The sequence below is a fragment of the Ranitomeya variabilis genome, chromosome 4 (assembly GCF_051348905.1).
Source record: "Ranitomeya variabilis isolate aRanVar5 chromosome 4, aRanVar5.hap1, whole genome shotgun sequence".
Taxonomy (NCBI): domain Eukaryota; kingdom Metazoa; phylum Chordata; class Amphibia; order Anura; family Dendrobatidae; genus Ranitomeya; species Ranitomeya variabilis.
In genome coordinates, this window is record NC_135235.1 from 259,186,541 (window position 1) to 259,206,322 (window position 19,782).

Here is a 19,782-nt window from a genome sequence, read left to right on the forward strand (position 1 = left end):
TGGTGTAGAGTCAATTCCCTTCAGAGGAATAGGAACTTCCAGAGGCTCCAGACTAAAACCGCAGCGTTTAGCAAATGACCAATCCATAAGACTCAGGGCAGCGCCCGAATCCACATAGGCATCGACGGAAATGGAAGACAGTGAAAAAATCAGAGTCACAGACAAAATGAACTTAGGCTGCAGAGTACCAATGGCAAAAGATTTATCAACCCTTTTTGTGCGTTTAGAGCATGCTGATATAACATGAGCTGAATCACCACAATAAAAACACAATCCATTTTTCCGCCTATAATTTTGCCGTTCACTTCTGGACTGAATTCTATCACATTGCATAGTCTCAGGTGCCTGTTCAGAAGACACCGCCAACTGGTGCACGGGTTTGCGCTCCCGTAAACGCCGATCAATCTGAATGGCCATAGCCATAGACTCATTCAGACCTGTAGGCGTAGGGAACCCCACCATAATATCCTTAATGGCCTCAGAAAGACCATTTCTGAAGTTTGCAGCCAGGGCGCACTCATTCCACTGAGTAAGCACCGACCATTTCCGAAATTTTTGACAATATATTTCCGCTTCATCATGCCCCTGAGAGAGGGCTAATAAAGCCTTTTCAGCCTGAATCTCCAGGTTAGGTTCCTCATAGAGCAATCCCAATGCCAGAAAAAACGCATCCACACTGAGCAATGCAGGATCCCCTGGTGCCAATGCAAATGCCCAATTCTGAGGGTCGCCCCGCAGGAAAGATATTACAATCTTGACCTGTTGAGCAGGGTCTCCAGAGGAGCGAGATTTTAAAGAAAGAAACAATTTACAATTGTTCCTGAAATTCAGGAAGGTAGATCTATCTCCAGAAAAGAACTCTGGAATAGGAATTCTAGTTTCAGACATGGGAGTGTGAACAACAAAATCCTGTATGTTTTGAACTTTTGCCGCGAGATTACTCAGGCTGGAAGCCAAACTCTGGACATCCATGTTAAACAGCTAAGATCAGAGCCATTCATGGGTTAAGAGGAGGTAAGAAGCAATTAAGGGCTAGGCAGCAAAACTCTGAAGGGAAAAAAAAAAAAAAAAAAATTTCCCTTAAACACTTCTATTTCTCCTGCTTCAGCCCAAAATATTAACACTTTGTGGGCCGGCTATACTGTCATGAATCCCCAATGGCTAGGGATAGCACAGGACAAGCAAAGTACAAATAAATAACGGACGAGCTCTAGGGTGATGGAACCTGGGCTGACCTCTGCCCTACACCTGACAAACGCAACTAGAGATAGCCAGGGAGCGTGCCTACGTTGGTTCTAGACGCCACGCACCAGCCTAAGAGCTAACTAGTACTGCAGAGAAAATAAGACCTCACTTGCCTCCAGAGGAATGAACCCCAAAAGATATAGTTGCCCCCTCACATGTATTGACGGTGAAATGAGAGGAAGGCACACACATAGAGATGATATATATAGCTTTAGCAAATTGAGGCCCGCTGTAAACTAGAAAGCAGAAAGATACAAAAGGGGACTGAGCGGTCAGCAAAAAACCCTAATAAAAAAAAACCATCCTGAGATTACAAGAACCCATGTGCCAACTCATGGCACATGGGGAGAACCTCAGTCCACTAGAGCTACCAGCTAGCATAGAGACATAATAAGCAAGCTGGACAAAAAAACCAAACAACTGAAAATCAGCACTTAGCTTATCCTGAAAGATCTGGGAGCAGGTAGGCAGGAACCAAACAGAGCACATCTGAATACATTGATAGCCGGCAAGGGAATGACAGAAAGGCCAGGTAAAATAGGAAACACCCAGCCTCTGATGGACAGGTGGAAACCAAAGGCCGCAACCCACCAAAGTCACCCAGTACCAGCAGCAACCACCAGAGGGAGCCCACAAACAGAATCCACAACAATCTCCCTAAAGGGTATCAGTGTTAGGCCTTGGTGCGGCACAAGTGCAAAACGAGTTCTGGTTATTGCTTCTTGGCCTTCTGGCTATGATGAAGGATCAGTGTCAGGCCTCCAGGCAGCACAAGTACAAAACCATTTTTGGTTATCGCTTCTCTGCGTTTTGGCTATGATCGTCGTCGTCGCCGCCCAAGATCAATTGTAGTATCTGTTGTTATCAGTTTAATATCTGATACGTCTCCTAATTGGGGACCATATAGTAAATGGATTTTTAGAACAGGGAGATGGGAAAAGAGCTTGCTCTGTCCACTCACGCATTGACCCGTTATTGCAGTATCTCCGGGAACAGTGCACTCCTTCTCTGATCCGGTTTCCAAAAACAAATTGAATTGAAATCAGCGCAAGTTGTGTTTTAACCCACGATGTGAATTCTTTTCAGGGTCAAAGAAGCACATTTCAGATGCCAAGTGTAGCATTTTTCTCGCTTTCGCTTGACCATTTGCAACATTTTGTGTGTGTGCCTTGCCTTGCTTTCACCTATGTATGTCAAGCATTATATTGCATCCAATATGCAATCAATCAATCAATCAATCAATCAATCAATCAATTTGTCTTTACTGGTTGCATCAGGTGTGTTAAGCTGTAGGCCTGTTTTAGGCCTTTGTTACTGTGTTGCATATATACTGTGCCATCCATCTACAAAGTTAGGCCCCCCTGCTGTCAGTACTTGGCGTCTAAATTGAAGTATCCAATGAGTGGTTCTGCCATACATACCACATTTGTGACCGCATGAATTCTTTTGTAAAACCTTGTTTCCCTCTTGTGGACCACTGACTTTTAAATTTGGTGTATATGTATTTAAAAAAAGGAAAAATCGTGTCTGTGCTGATCTCGAATACGCTGCCTATCTCCACCTGTGTGAGTATTCTAATGCTTTCTAGCAACCAGGTGCGCTGCCTGCATTTTATAGAATCTGTTCACGGAACCCTCACGTGTCACAATTGGCCCTTGGCCATGGTCGTTCCACGTGTCACAATGGGCTGGAACCCTCACGTGTCACAATTGGCCCTTGGCCATGGTCGTTCCACGTGTCACAATGGGCTGGAACCCTCACGTGTCACAATGGGTCCTTGGCCTATAAAAAGCAGCGCGGTGGCAGTCATCTTCAGTCTGCTGCCGGAGCAGCGGCGAACAGCATGGTGGTAGATAGGCAGCAGGGTCTATACCCAGCATCTGGAGAGCTGTTATGATCCTGGTGGTAGGATCTCAAACTGACCTGACAAATATACCCTGAGTATATAGGACAAGTTCTGGGGATGTGGAAGCTATACTGACCGCAATCCTGATCCTATCCAAACACACTAAAGGCAGCTGTGGAACGTTACCTGAAAACCTAGACATCTCGTCACAGCCTGAGAAACTGACTACCCCTAGAAAGAAAGCAAAGACCTCACTTGCCTCAGAGAAATATACCCCACAGTTTTAGATAGCCCCCCACAAATAATAACGGTGAGTCAAGGGGAAAACACAAACGTAGAGATGAAACAGATTTAGCAAATGAGGCCCGCTAATACTAGATAGGCAGAAAATAGATAGGTGTCTGTGCGGTCAGTACAAAAACTATCAAAAGTAAACCACGCAGAGAATACAAGAACCCCCACACCGACTCACGATGTGAGGGGCGCACTCTGCACCCCAGAACTAACCAGCAAGCAAAAAATCACATAAAAGCAAGCTGGGCTGAACTCATAATATAATGAGAAACGTTTTCAAGGAAATAATGAGAAACAGAACAAGCAAACTTAGCTTCTCATAGCAGGAGACTGGTCACAAGGAATATTCAGGAGGACACAGGATCAGGACTGAATACACCGACAGCAGGCGACAAGTAAAGGTCCAGGTGAGTTAAATAGGCCCAGCCTAGCAGGAGATGAAACAGCTGAGCCCAGCCAAGACCAGCCATATCGCTAAAGGCCACCAGAGGGAGCCCAAGACCAAACTCACAAAGTACCACTCATGACCACAGGAGGGAGCCCGAGAACGGAATTCACAACAGAGAGCTAAGGGAAGACAGCTGTTCGCTTGTTTGCTTTTGGAATTTCCCTCTCGCACACCTCCTCCTGAGGGCACATAGGAACAAAGAGGGGTAGGAGGGTTACAATAGGTGGGGTTATGCAGATTAAAAACGAGGGGCTCACAGCTTGAACAAACAGCAGAACGGCCATTGTGAAGGCGTCCGGTTTGCTAAAATGTCTTTCTCAGGGCAATCTTTTGCTCCATCTCCCTAAAGGGTATCAGTGTTAGGCCTTGGTGCGGCACAAGTGCAAAACGAGTTCTGGTTATTGCTTCTTGGCCTTCTGGCTACGATGAAGGATCAGTGTCAGGCCTCCAGGCGGCACAAGTACAAAACCATTTTTGGTTATCGCTTCTCGGCGTTTTAGCTATGGTCGTCGTCACCGCCGCCCAAGATCAATTGTAGTATCTGTTGTTATCAGTTTAATATCTGATACGTCTCCTAATTGGGGACCATATATTAAATGGATTTTTAGAACAGGGAGATGGGAAAAGAGCTTGCTCTGTCCACTCACGCATTGACCCGTTATTGCAGTATCTCCGGGAACAGTGCACTCCTTCTCTGATCCGGTTTCCAAAAACAGATTGAATTGAAATCAGCGCAAGTTGTGTTTTAACCCACGATGTGAATTCTTTTCAGGGTCAAAGAAGCACATTTCAGATGCCAAGTGTAGCATTTTTCTCGCTTTCGCTTGACCATTTGCAACATTTTGTGTGTGTGCCTTGCCTTGCTTTCACCTATGTATGTCAAGCATTATATTGCATTCAATATGCAATCAATCAATTTGTCTTTACTGGTTGCATCAGGTGTGTTAAGATGTAGGCCTGTATTAGGCCTTTGTTACTGTGTTGCATATATACTGTGCCATCCATCTACAAAGTTAGGCCCCCCTGCTGTCAGTACTTGGCGTCTAAATTGAAGTATCCAATGAGTGGTTCTGCCATACATACCACATTTGTGACCGCATGAATTCTTTTGTAAAACCTTGTTTCCCTCTTGTGGACCACTGACTTTTAAATTTGGTGTATATGTATTTAAAAAAAGGAAAAATCGTGTCTGTGCTGATCTCGAATACGCTGCCTATCTCCACCTGTGTGAGTATTCTAATGCTTTCTAGCAACCAGGTGCGCTGCCTGCATTTTATAGAATCTGTTCACGGAACCCTCACGTGTCACAATTGGCCCTTGGCCATGGTCGTTCCACGTGTCACAATGGGCTGGAACCCTCACGTGTCACAATTGGCCCTTGGCCATGGTCGTTCCACGTGTCACAATGGGCTGGAACCCTCACGTGTCACAATGGGTCCTTGGCCTATAAAAAGCAGCGCGGTGGCAGTCATCTTCAGTCTGCTGCCGGAGCAGCGGCAAGCAGCATGGTGGTAGATAGGCAGCAGGGTCTATACCCAGCATCTGGAGAGCTAAGGGAAGACAGCTGTTCGCTTGTTTGTTTTTGGAATTTCCCTCTCGCACACCTCCTCCTGAGGGCACATAGGAACAAAGAGGGGTAGGAGGGTTACAATAGGTGGGGTTATGCAGATTAAAAACGAGGGGCTCACAGCTTGAACAAACAGCAGAACGGCCATTGTGAAGGCGTCCGGTTTGCTAAATTGTCTTTCTCAGGGCAATCTTTTGCTCCATCTCCCTAAAGGGTATCAGTGTTAGGCCTTGGTGCGGCACAAGTGCAAAACGAGTTCTGGTTATTGCTTCTTGGCCTTCTGGCTACGATGAAGGATCAGTGTCAGGCCTCCAGGCGGCACAAATACAAAACCATTTTTGGTTATCGCTTCTCGGCGTTTTGGCTATGGCCGTCGTCGCCGCCGCCCAAGATCAATTGTAGTATCTGTTGTTATCAGTTTAATATCTGATACGTCTCCTAATGGGGACCATATATTAAATAGATTTTTAGAACAGGGAGATGGGAAAAGAGCTTGCTCTGTCCACTCACGCATTGACCCGTTATTGCAGTATCTCCGGGAACAGTGCACTCCTTCTCTGATCCGGTTTCCAAAAACAGATTGAATTGAAATCAGCGCAAGTTGTGTTTTAACCCACGATGTGAATTCTTTTCAGGGTCAAAGAAGCACATTTCAGATGCCAAGTGTAGCATTTTTCTCGCTTTCGCTTAACCATTTGCAACATTTTGTTTGTGTGCCTTGCCTTGCTTTCACCTATGTATGTCAAGCATTATAATGCATTCAATATGCAATCAATCAATCAATTTGTCTTTACTGGTTGCATCAGGTTTGTTAAGATGTAGGCCTGTATTAGGCCTTTGTTACTGTGTTGCATATATACTGTGCCATCCATCTACAAAGTTAGGCCCCCCTGCTGTCAGTACTTGGCGTTTAAATTGAAGTATCCAATGAGTAGTTCTGCCATACATACCACATTTGTGACCGCATGAATTCTTTTGTAAAACCTTGTTTCCCTCTTGTGGACCACTGACTTTTAAATTTGGTGTATATGTATTTAAAAAAAGGAAAAATCGTGTCTGTGCTGATCTCGAATACGCTGCCTATCTCCACCTGTGTGAGTATTCTAATGCTTTCTAGCAACCAGGTGCGCTGCCTGCATTTTATAGAATCTGTTCACGGAACCCTCACGTGTCACAATTGGCCCTTGGCCATGGGCTGGAACCCTCACGTGTCACAATTGGCCCTTGGCCATGGTCGTTGCACGTGTCACAATGGGCTGGAACCCTCACGTGTCACAATGGGTCCTTGGCCTATAAAAAGCAGCGTGGTGGCAGTCATCTTCAGTCTGCTGCCGGAGCAGCCGCGAGCAGCATGGTGGTAGATAGGCAGCAGGGTCTATACCCAGCATCTGGAGAGCTAAGGGAAGACAGCTGTTCGCTTGTTTGTTTTTGGAATTTCCCTCTCGCACACCTCCTCCTGAGGGCACATAGGAACAAAGAGGGGTAGGAGGGTTACAATAGGTGGGGTTATGCAGATTAAAAACGAGGGGCTCACAGATTGAACAAACAGCAGAACGGCCATTGTGAAGGCGTCCGGTTTGCTAAAATGTCCTCCTCAGGGCAATCTTTTGCTCCATCTCCCTAAAGGGTATCAGTGTTAGGCCTTGGTGCGGCACAAGTGCAAAACGAGTTCTGGTTATTGCTTCTTGGCCTTCTGGCTACGATGAAGGATCAGTGTCAGGCCTCCAGGCGGCACAAGTACAAAACCATTTTTGGTTATCGCTTCTCGGCGTTTTGGCTATGGTCGTCGTCGCCGCCGCCGCCCAAGATCAATTGTAGTATCTGTTATCAGTTTAATATCTGATACGTCTCCTAATTGGGGACCATATATTAAATGGATTTTTAGAACAGGGAGATGGGAAAAGAGCTTGCTCTGTCCACTCACGCATTGACCCGTTATTGCAGTATCTCCGGGAACAGTGCACTCCTTCTCTGATCCGGTTTCCAAAAACAGATTGAATTGAAATCAGCCCAAGTTGTGTTTTAACCCACGATGTGAATTCTTTTCAGGGTCAAAGAAGCACATTTCAGATGCCAAGTGTAGCATTTTTCTCGCTTTCGCTTGACCATTTGCAACATTTTGTGTGTGTGCCTTGCCTTGCTTTCACCTATGTATGTCAAGCATTATATTGCATTCAATATGCAATCAATCAATCAATCAATTTGTCTTTACAGGTTGCATCAGGTGTGTTAAGATGTAGGCCTGTATTAGGCCTTTGTTACTGTGTTGCATATATACTGTGCCATCCATCTACAAAGTTAGGCCCCCCTGCTGTCAGTACTTGGCGTTTAAATTGAAGTATCCAATGAGTAGTTCTGCCATACATACCACATTTGTGACCGCATGAATTCTATTGTAAAACCTTGTTTCCCTCTTGTGGACCACTGACTTTTAAATTTGGTGTATATGTATTTAAAAAAAGGAAAAATCGTGTCTGTGCTGATCTCGAATATGCTGCCTATCTCCACCTGTGTGAGTATTCTAATGCTTTCTAGCAACCAGGTGCGCTGCCTGCATTTTATAGAATCTGTTCACGGAACCCTCACGTGTCACAATTGTCCCTTGGCCATGGTCGTTCCACGTGTCACAATGGGCTGGAACCCTCACGTGTCACAATTGGCCCTTGGCCATGGTCGTTCCACGTGTCACAATGGGCTGGAACCCTCACGTGTCACAATGGGTCCTTAGCCTATAAAAAGCAGCGCGGTGGCAGTCATCTTCAGTCTGCTGCCGGAGCAGCGGCGAGCAGCATGGTGGTAGATAGGCAGCAGGGTCTATACCCAGCATCTGGAGAGCTAAGGGAAGACAGCTGTTCGCTTGTTTGTTTTTGTAATTTCCCTCTCGCACACCTCCTCCTGAGGGCACATAGGAACAAAGAGGGGTAGGAGGGTTACAATAGGTGGGGTTATGCAGATTAAAAACGAGGGGCTCACAGCTTGAACAAACAGCAGAACGGCCATTGTGAAGGCGTTCGGTTTGCTAAAATGTCCTCCTCAGGGCAATCTTTTGCTCCATCTCCCTAAAGGGTGTCAGTGTTAGGCCTTGGTGCGGCACAAGTGCAAAACGAGTTCTGGTTATTGCTTCTTGGCCTTCTGGCTACGATGAAGGATCAGTGTCTGGCTTGCAGGCGGCACAAGTACAAAACAATTTTGGTTATCGCTTCTCGGCGTTTTGGCTATGGTCGTCGCCGCCGCCCAAGATCAATTGTAGTATCTGTTGTTATCAGTTTAATATCTGATACGTCTCCTAATTGGGGACCATATATTAAATGGATTTTTAGAACAGGGAGATGGGAAAAGAGCTTGCTCTGTCCACTCACGCATTGACCCGTTATTGCAGTATCTCCGGGAACAGTGCACTCCTTCTCTGATCCGGTTTCCAAAAACAGATTGAATTGAAATCAGCGCAAGTTGTGTTTTAACCCACGATGTGAATTCTTTTCAGGGTCAAAGAAGCACATTTCAGATGCCAAGGGTAGCATTTTTCTCGCTTTCGCTTGACTATTTGCAACATTTTGTGTGTGTGCCTTGCCTTGCTTTCACCTATGTATGTCAAGCATTATATTGCATTCAATATGCAATCAATCAATCAATTTGTCTTTACTGGTTGCATCAGGTGTGTTAAGATGTAGACCTGTATTAGGCCTTTGTTACTGTGTTGCATATATACTGTGCCATCCATCTACAAAGTTAGGCCCCCCTGCTGTCAGTACTTGGCGTTTAAATTGAAGTATCCAATGAGTGGTTCTGCCATGCATACCACATTTGTGACCGCATGAATTCTTTTGTAAAACCTTGTTTCCCTCTTGTGGACCACTGACTTTTAAATTTGGTGTATATGTATTTAAAAAAAGGAAAAATCGTGTCTGTGCTGATCTCGAATACGCTGCCTATCTCCACCTGTGTGAGTATTATAATGCTTTCTAGCAACCAGGTGCGCTGCCTGCATTTTATAGAATCTGTTCACGGAACCCTCACGTGTCACAATTGGCCCGTAGCCATGGTTGTTCCACGTGTCACAATGGGCTGGAACCCTCACGTGTCACAATTGGCCCTTGGCCATGGTCGTTCCACGTGTCACAATGGGCTGGAACCCTCACGTGTCACAATGGGTCCTTGGCCTATAAAAAGCAGCGCGGTGGCAGTCATCTTCAGTCTGCTGCTGGAGCAGCGGCGAGCAGCATGGTGGTAGATAGGCAGCAGGGTCTATACCCAGCATCTGGAGAGCTAAGGGAAGACAGCTGTTCGCTTGTTTGTTTTTGGAATTTCCCTCTCGCAACACCTCTTCCTGAGGGCACATAGGAACAAAGAGGGGTAGGAGGGTTAGGAGGGTTACAATAGGTGGGGTTATGCAGATTAAAAACGAGGGGCTCGCAGCTTGAACAAACAGCAGAACGGCCATTGTGAAGGCATCCGGTTTGCTAAAATGTCCTCCTCAGGGCAATCTTTTGCTCCATCTCCCTAAAGGGTATCAGTGTTAGGCCTTGGTGCGGCACAAGTGCAAAACGAGTTCTGGTTATTGCTTCTTGGCCTTCTGGCTACGATGAAGGATCAGTGTCAGGCCTCCAGGTGGCACAAGTACAAAACCATTTTTGGTTATCGCTTCTCGGTGTTTTGGCTATGATCGTCGTCGTTGTCGTCGCCGCCCAAGATCAATTGTAGTATCTGTTGTTATCAGTTTAATATCTGATACGTCTCCTAATTGGGGACCATATATTAAATGGATTTTTAGAACAGGGAGATGGGAAAAGAGCTTGCTCTGTCCAATCACGCATTGACCCGTTATTGCAGTATCTCCGGGAACAGTGCACTCCTTCTCTGATCCGGTTTCCAAAAACAGATTGAATTGAAATCAGCGCAAGTTGTGTTTTAACCCACGATGTGAATTCTTTTCAGGGTGAAAGAAGCACATTTCAGATGCCAAGTGTAGCATTTTTCTCGCTTTCGCTTGACCATTTGCAACATTTTGTGTGTGTGCCTTGCCTTGCTTTCACCTATGTATGTCAAGCATTATTTTGCATTCAATATGCAATCAATCAATCAATCAATCAATTTGTCTTTACTGGTTGCATCAGGTGTGTTAAGATGTAGGCCTGTATTATGCCTTTGTTACTGTGTTGCATATATACTGTGCTATCCATCTACAAAGTTAGGCCCCCCTGCTGTCAGTACTTGGCATTTAAATTGAAGTATCCAATGAGTTGTTCTGCCATACATACCACATTTGTGACCGCATGAATTCTTTTGTAAAACCTTGTTTCCCTCTTGTGGACCACTGACTTTTAAATTTGGTGTATATGTATTTAAAAAAAGGAAAAATCGTGTCTGTGCTGATCTCGAATACGCTGCCTATCTCCACCTGTGTGAGTATTCTAATGCTTTCTAGCAACCAGGTGCGCTGCCTGCATTTTATAGAATCTGTTCACGGAACCCTCACGTGTCACAATTGGCCCTTGGCCATGGTCGTTCCACGTGTCACAATGGGCTGGAACCCTCACGTGTCACAATTGGCCCTTGGCCATGGTCGTTCCACGTGTCACAATGAGCTGGAACCCTCACGTGTCACAATGGGTCCTTGGCCTATAAAAAGCAGCGCGGTGGCAGTCATCTTCAGTCTGCTGCCGGAGCAGCGGCAAGCAGCATGGTGGTAGATAGGCAGCAGGGTCTATACCCAGCATCTGGAGAGCTAAGGGAAGACAGCTGTTCGCTTGTTTGTTTTTGGAATTTCCCTCTCGCACACCTCCTCCTGAGGGCACATAGGAACAAAGAGGGGTAGGAGGGTTACAATAGGTGGGGTTATGCAGATTAAAAACGAGGGGCTCACAGCTTGAACAAACGGCAGAACGGCCATTGTGAAGGCGTCCGGTTTGCTAAAATGTCCTCCTCAGGGCAATCTTTTGCTCCATCTCCCTAAAGGGTATCAGTGTTAGGCCTTGGTGCGGCACAAGTGCAAAACGAGTTCTGGTTATTGCTTCTTGGCCTTCTGGCTATGATGAAGGATCAGTGTCAGGCCTCCAGGCGGCACAAGTACAAAACCATTTTTGGTTATCGCTTCTCAGCGTTTTGGCTATGATCGTCGTCGTCTTCGCCGCCGCCCAAGATCAATGGTAGTATCTGTTGTTATCAGTTTAATATCTGATACGTCTCCTAATTGGGGACCATATATTTTTTGGCTATGATCGTCGTCGTCTTCGCCGCCGCCCAAGATCAATTGTAGTATCTGTTATCAGTTTAATATCTGATACTTCTCCTAATTGGGGACCATATATTAAATGGATTTTTAGAACAGGGAGATGGAAAAAGAGCTTGCTCTGTCCACTCACGCATTGACCCGTTATTGCAGTATCTCCGGGAACAGTGCACTCCTTCTCTGATCCGGTTTCCAAAAACAGATTGAATTGAAATCAGCGCAAGTTGTGTTTTAACCCACGATGTGAATTCTTTTCAGGGTCAAAGAAGCACATTTGAGATGCCAAGTGTAGCATTTTTCTCACTTTCGCTTGACCATTTGCAACATTTTGTGTGTGTGCCTTGCCTTGCTTTCACCTATGTATGTCAAGCATTTTAATCAATGAGATTTCTAAAAGCTTATGCACACACTGTATTTTTTCCCTGCACATACCGGTATTTTGAGTCCTGCTGCATTTTTGCCATGATGCAGCATGTTAAGGGTATGTGCACACGTTGCGGAATGTTGTGTGGATTTTTCTGCACTGATTTTGATAAACCCGCAGGAAATCCGCACAGCTGTTTTTGTGCGGATTCCACCTGCGGTTTTACACCTGCGGATTCCTATTGAGGAGCAGGTGTAAACTGCTGCGGAATCCACACAAAGAATTGACATGCTGCGGAATAAACAATGCAGCGTTTCCGCGCAGTAATTTCTGCAGCATGTGCATTGCGGACTTTGTTTTCCATAGGTTTGCATGGTACTGTGCACCGCATGGAAAACAGCTGCGAATCCGCAGCAGCCAATCTGCTGCGGATCTGCAGCAAAATCCGCAGCGTGTGCACATAGCCTCATTCTTTCACAAGGCTGAAGTTGGTTTCTTAGGCCGGAGACACACTGGTGCGAGATACGGCCGAGTCTCGCTGGTTAAAAGCAAGCTGTGGCACCGGCACTCCGGAGCGGAGCGTGCAGCTCCATCTATTGCTATGCAGCTGCACGCTCCGCTCCGGAGTGCAGGTGCCACAGCTTGCTTTTAACCAGCGAGACTCGGCCGTATCTCGCACCAGTGTGTCTCCGGCCTTAGGGTATGTGTCCACCTTCAGGATGGCCGGCGGTATGGACGGAGCGGCAAACCCGCTCCGCCCTAAGCTCCGCCCCTTTCTGTTACGCGATGATTCCGGATGTGTTCATTGCACACATCCGGCATGATCGCACCCCACTCATAGGGCCCTTTGTTATACCTTGCGGCGGCACAGCGTCGCCGCAAGGTATACGGACATGCTGCGATCTAAAAAGACGCGCAGCATGTCCGGAATCGCAGGGCTCTGCGCAGCGTCAAACACGCAGCGTTTCCTGCACGTGGAAACATACCCTTATTCGTTCAGTTTCTTATTCTGAACTGAAGTTGGTTTCTTATTCGGCAATTTTTTCTTTTCTGTTTTTATAGGTTTAACAACAAAAAATAAGCATCACAATAATAACATACGATGCAGTGAGGTGCCCTGATGTGAATACACTTAAATACAGCTACAAAAACAATAAAACTGGCACAAACATGGGCATCAAAGTGGGCACCAAAGAACGTTGAAGAAAGGGTTAAATGACTTTGAGTCACTAATCTCACACTGCATACATATAGAACAGGGCGCCCCACATCAACCAAATGGTTTCTGGGCATCAGAACTGGCATCGAAGTGGGCAGACAATCAATTTTGGCCATTTGAATAAGTAACTGGTGTTTTTAAAGGGTTAAATGCCCTTGGGCCACTGATTTCACACTAAGAATACATAGATAGTGATGGCCCGCATCAAACCCAGGTCCCTCCAGCCTGGCCCAAATGGGTTCTGGGCATCATAACTGGCATCAAAGTGGGCAAACAGCCCATCTGCACAGATTTGAATAAGTAACTGTTTGTAAGGGGTTAAATGACTTGTCCATTTCCATTGTGGATGCATTTATTTATTTATTTTATGTAACATGAGGATGAGATTTCTTAAAATCACACCCACAAGACGCTACTTGAAAATTCTTGGCCGAAAAAACAACTATGGACGAACCACTAGACGACTTACATTTCAGCTGTCAGCACCATAATACGCCGCCTGCAGACGTCCATGTACTTCCTCCTTTTAATATTGGCGCGTATTATACAGCTATTCTTTCCTAGAACCATGGGGAGAGACTTTCTGCCATTCGATATCCTATAGCACACCATATGGCGGCATGTCATGGAGGCAGGAATATTAAGACTCAGCCACCCAGAGGTGGTAAGGCAATATTGTCATAGCTCCCGAGACCTTACCACAACCTTGTTCCGTTACGAATAATGTTCTACATGACGACAAGTCCATAATTAATCAATCAGGAGAAGTAGCAAGGGGTGCGTATAAGCGGCGCGCTCCTCCATTGTATTTCTAGATGACAGTTTTATTTTGTTGCTGCTGCTCAAACAAATCTTGGCAAACTCTCGCTCAAAATGCACGATTTAGAATAATAACTAATGAATAATGCCCTATACAATCCTATCGGGGAAAGTGGCTGTAAATAAATGACAAATAAACCGAGGCCCCATGCACTGCGGCTGCGATTAATTAAATATATATATTAATATTAAACGCAATCACTCTGTTCTAGCTAATAAGGATGCAGTTAGGCTTTTTTTTTTTTTTTTGTTTATTAACTGAAATGTGTTTTTATCTGTCCTGCTTTAGCATTTATAATCTGTAGATTAAATACGAGTGCATTTGTCATCTGACAAGTTTTTGGTGAGTTTGCCCTTCATGTTGTGTTTTTTACTTCTATTTTAGGGCTGGCACAGATGGATGTAGTACCCGCACCTCTCACAGTGGGATACTTCAGATGAAACGCAAAAGATCCGGGTTTTGCATCAATAAAGCAACGTGCACATTGCATTTGTGGCTGCTGTAAATGCCCGAAAGTGTCTGCAGTCTTAGGCCGGCGTCACACTCAGCGTAGGGAAATACGGTCCATTTTTTACTGGCGTAATACGCAGAAATGATCCCAAAACAGTGATACGTATGTAATCCGTAGGCAGGGTGTGGCTGCGTACTTTGCGCATGTAAACCTCTGTATGTAATCCGTATGGCATCCGTAATGCGCTTTTTTTCCCGCAAACTTGCAAAATGCACATTTAATGGTTTTGAGGCCTGAAATTAATTTAAATCATCAGCATAATCCCATTTAAGGTCTCTCCAACAGGTGGAACCCTCCCATATGGCCATTTTGTTGCTGTGCTTGTGTAGGTGTTGTGGTGGTACTTGGTCAACATGTGTGACCTCTTGCATTTCACACCAACTCAGCGGGTGTTATTGAATTGGGTCTTGTCACGCCTCTTTGGGCAGCCATACCCCCGTGATAGTTGATCCGCGAAGGAGGAGAAGAATGTGGGTGCATCCACTTTTGCGGCAACGCCTCACTAAAGGGAATTTTCACCGACTCTATTCAGCTCTGTGGACACATCCGGACAAATTCTTCCAGTACTGTCGCATGACAATACCCACCTTTGATATCTTGTTGGAGACAGTACGTCCAGGAATAACGTATCAGGATACCAGGATCAGGGGCGGACACAGACTGCTTGGGGCCCCTGTGCAGGAAATGTGCCTGGGCCCCCCTCCTTTTAAGGCGACAAAGCTAAGGGACTGTGCTATACATAAGTGAGTAAACTTTATACTAAGGGACTGTTAGACATAATAATCGATAATAATGTCTTCCTCCACCTCCCCCTGTTCTTAAACCCATTATTAATCCCCCGCATCCCATTATTGCCCTCTCCCCCACCCCCATGATTGACCTCTTCACCACCTCCATTATTGCTTTCTCCCCCACCACCCCATATCATTGCCCATTCCACCACCTCCATCATTGCCTCCTCCCCACCACCCCCATCATTGTCCTTTCCACTGCCACCATCATTTCCTCTTGTCCCACCACCCCTATCATTGCCCTCTCCATCAACCCAATCATTGCCTTCGGCCCCGTCACCCCCATCATTGCCCTCTCCTCCACCTACACACACACAGCACCATTCACCTCTCTGCACACACACACCTCACCTCTGCTCACACAGTATCCTGAAGCCGCACCATCGCTGGCAGCTTCCTGTCTGACACAGCCGTGGCGCTAAATGATTATGTCATTCAGCCGCTTCTGTGTGGCAGGAAGCAGGATGGATCCATTCCCTGCAGCTCTGCTGCCTTTTTCTCTTGCAGGCAGCGGAGCTGCAATCCCATGATGGCAATCTGGCCAGGGGCCCCCCGGAGACGGATAAACTGGCCAGATTGCCCTCATTATTAGCCACCCTGCAGGCAGGGATGGTTTTAGGCAAAGTGGGGCCCTAGGCAAAGTTTAAAATGGGGCCTCAAATCCTAACATATTGCACATCACGCAGAAGCATTTCTGTTGTATTTACAAGCGCTGAGTTCAGGCCACTAAAGGAATGTGATCGACAATACTGAAGTTGTTCAACGCTTGTTTCCCAGCCTCTTTACACCGTCTGAGAATGATGGGAACAGAACAATCACTAATAGATCACTAACAGATCACCATACAGTATCATGTTACCAGTAGCACACCTACAGTTTACAACGGCGATGTGCTGCTGAGAACAAAGATTTCTGTTCCGGCATAACCAATCCAATCAATGGATGAATAGGCAGCATTTTACTTGTTTATTATAATACACCTCATAGTCCTCAATATATTATAATGTGCACCACAGTCCTCCATATTGTAAAATACACACCGCATAATCCTCCATATAGTATAATACACTCCTCAGTCCTCAGTCCTATAATTCACTTCCCACAGTATAATGCACCCCATAGTTCTTCATATAGTATAATGTATTCCCCATAGTCCTTGATACAGTATAATGCAGCCCACATATAGTATAATGCAGCCACCCCATAGAGCATAATGCAGCCACCCCACAGAGTATGATGTAACCCTCATGGAATATAATGCAGCCACCCTCATATAGTATAATGTAGCCCCCCCATAAAGTATGATGCAATCACCCCTCATAGAATATAAATATAATACAGCCCCCCATAGAATATAATACAGCCCACCTCCCCATAGAATATAATGTAGCCCCCATAGAATATAATGCAGCCCTCCATAGTATATAACACAGCCTTCCCCATAGAATATAATGCACCCCCCATAGTATATAACACAGCCTCCCCCATAGAAGATAACGTATAATGTACCCACCTTAGTATACAACACAGCCCGCATAGTATACAGCGCAGCCTCATAGTATACAGCACTGCCCGCATAGTATACAGCGCAGCCTCATAGTATACAGAACAGCCTCATAGTATACAGCGCAGCCTCATAGTATACAGAACTGCCCGCATAGTATACAGCGCAGCCTCATAGTATACAGCGCAGCCTCATAGTATACAGCGCAGCCTCATAGTATACAGCGCAGCCTCATGGTATACAGCACACAGCTTCATGGTATACAGCACACAGCCTCATGGTATACAGCGCAGCCTCATAGTATACAGCACACTGCCTCATAGTATACAGCGCAGCTCTCCCCCCCAGAATGGCCCCACAGTCCAGTACTCAGTTATAGAGTAAAAAAAAAAAAAAAAACAACACAGCACACTCCTCACCTCTCCTCGTGCCCGCGCTGCTTCCAGTTTCTGCTCCTGCCAGCACACAGTGAGTGCGCGGCAGTGTCTGTCAGAGGCAGAGCGGGGAATGATGAGAGATGGAGCGTCAGCTGACGCTCTCTCCTCCATCATTGCTTTGAACTGTACCGGCAGACGCCGGTATAGTTAAATGCGGCGGGGGAGTCGGCGCTGGCGGCAGGCGGGCCCCCTGCCTCACAAGGGCCCCATAGCAGCTGCGTGATGTGCCGCTAGCTGGGGGCCCCTGGGGGAGCGAGGACCTAGGCAGCTGCCTGCCCCTAACGCCGGCCCTGCCTGCAGGGGCCCCCTGGAGCCTCCGTGCCCCTGTGCAGCTGCACAGGTTGAACAGGCGGTATGTCCGCCCATGCCTCTGTCTCTCTGTCACCAACCTACAAAAATATGGGAAAAAAAATCCCCAAAAATGCTTTTCTATGTAAAAATCTAAAAAAATTAAATATTATACACAGAACAAGTTACACATATTTAAAGACATGCACCCGTAAAGGGAATTTCTCAGTAGTTTTTTTTGTAATTTGAGAACAGCATAATAAAAAGATAGAAACACTGATTCCAGGGATGTGCAACATCAAAAAGTTAATTTATTTCAGTTCTTCAATACAAAAAGTTAAACTCATATATTATGTAGAGTCATTACAAACAGAGTGATGTATTTCATGTGTTTATTTCTGTTAATGTTGATGATTATGGCTTACAGCCAATGAAAACCCAAAAGTCATTATCTCAGCAAATTAGAATAATTAACAAAAAACCCACCTGCAAAGGCGTTTAACCCTTTAATGACCGCCAATACGTCTTTTAACTGACCTGAGATATAAGAGAATAGCCTCCCCATACAGGAGACAATCCAGCAGCTATCAGCTGTACACTGTAGCTGACAACTTGCTGCATCAGCCACTATCAGTGTTTGCACTGTCCAAATCTGTTTAACCCCTTAGATGCTGCTTTCAATAGTGACTACATCATTATAAATGGTTAACAGACTGTGGGGGCCTCCTATTTCCAATTGGTGCCCTGAGATCATGATTTTGTGGTCCTGATGTTTGCGATTGGCAATTCATGACCAAATTCTGGCCTAAGAGTCTGCTGGCTGTTGTAACCTGTTCAGAAGTTAGAGACATTTAGGTGGTAAAAATACACATTTTCAATTCTGTCATGTCACTTTGCATTAATTCCTGGAAAGCAACCGAAGGGTTAATAAACTACCTGACAGTAGTTTTCAATATGTCAGGGGGTGCCGTTTTTAAAATGGTATCACTTTTGGGGGTTTCCAAATGTATAGGACCCCTAAAGGCACTTCAAACATGGCTAAGTCTCTAAAAAAAATAAATTTTGTAAATTTCCGTGAAAAAATGAAAAATTACTGCTACATTTTTAAACTTCCTAAAATGCTAACAAAATAAAAGAACATTTTACAAATGGTGCTGATGTAAAGCAGACATGTGGGAAATGTTATTTATTAATGTTTTGCTGTGGCATGACTATCTGGATTAAAGGGATAATCATTCAAAGTTTGAAAATTGCTAATTTTTTAACATTTTTCTCAAATTTCTGACATTTTTTATAAATAAACACAAAACATATTGACCTAAATTTACCATTATCATAAAGTACAATGTGTCACAAAAAAACAATATCAAAATCACTAGGATTTGTTGAAGCATTCCATAGTTATTACCACATAAAGTGACACTGGTCAGATTTCAAAAATTTGACTCCGTCGCTAAGGGGTTAAAAAGGTCCCTTAGTCTGTTTCAGTAGCTCCACAATCATGGGGAAGACTGCTGACTTGAAAGATGTCCAGAAGGCAGTCATTGACACTCCACAAGGAGGGTAAACCAATAAAGGTCATTGCCATAGAAGCTAATGTTCACAGAGTGCTGTATCCAAGCATAATAATGGAAAGTTGAGTGGAAGGAAAAAGTGTGGTAGAAAAAGGTGCACAGCCTTGAAAGGATTGTTCAGAAAAGGCCATTTAAAAATTTGTGGGAGATTCACAAGGAGTGGACTGCTGCTGGAGTCATTGCTTCAAGAGCCGCCACACACAGACGTATCCAGGACATGGACTACAAGTGTCACATTCCTTGTGTCAAGCCACTCATGACCAATAGTCCTATGTAACAACAATCGCACTCAATAAGGAGAGTTCTTCTGAATTTTGTTAGTCAAAAAACGTGGTTTCTTTATTGTGAACAAACACCAAAATAAAGGTATCACCGCAGTGTTTCAAGGTACCTTGAAACACTGCGGTGATACCTTTATTTTGGTGTTTGTTCACAATAAAGAAACCACATTTTTTGACTAACAAAATTCAGAAGAACTCTCCTTATTGAGTGCGACTGTTGTTACATAGGACTATATTCTGGAGTATCCCTCCAAGTTCAGTCTGCACCAACACCAGCGAGAGTGCACGTCTTGTCCTGTACTACTCATGACCAATAGACAATGCCAGAAGCCTCTTACCTGGGCCAAGGAGAAGAAGAACTGGA

At 45.2% G+C, this 19,782-nt stretch overlaps 1 non-coding gene and 6 pseudogenes across 1 annotated transcript; all 7 read left to right on the forward strand.

Annotated features, from left to right (window-relative positions):
* The first annotated feature begins 2,039 nt into the window (after nt 1-2,039).
* LOC143771204 (U2 spliceosomal RNA) lies at nt 2,040-2,251 on the forward strand (annotated as a pseudogene).
* A 2,062-nt stretch (nt 2,252-4,313) lies between these two features.
* On the forward strand, nt 4,314-4,525 carry LOC143771165 (U2 spliceosomal RNA; annotated as a pseudogene).
* Nucleotides 4,526-5,744: 1,219 nt separating this feature from the next.
* LOC143771171 (U2 spliceosomal RNA) lies at nt 5,745-5,955 on the forward strand (annotated as a pseudogene).
* Nucleotides 5,956-7,157: 1,202 nt separating this feature from the next.
* LOC143771196 (U2 spliceosomal RNA) lies at nt 7,158-7,369 on the forward strand (annotated as a pseudogene).
* Nucleotides 7,370-8,595: 1,226 nt separating this feature from the next.
* On the forward strand, nt 8,596-8,804 carry LOC143771163 (U2 spliceosomal RNA; annotated as a pseudogene).
* A 1,233-nt stretch (nt 8,805-10,037) lies between these two features.
* Nucleotides 10,038-10,255, forward strand: LOC143771185 (U2 spliceosomal RNA; annotated as a pseudogene).
* Nucleotides 10,256-11,621: 1,366 nt separating this feature from the next.
* On the forward strand, nt 11,622-11,807 carry LOC143771335 (U2 spliceosomal RNA). The gene has a single exon (XR_013215085.1). It is a non-coding gene; the product is annotated as a U2 spliceosomal RNA (small nuclear RNA).
* Nucleotides 11,808-19,782: the final 7,975 nt, after the last annotated feature.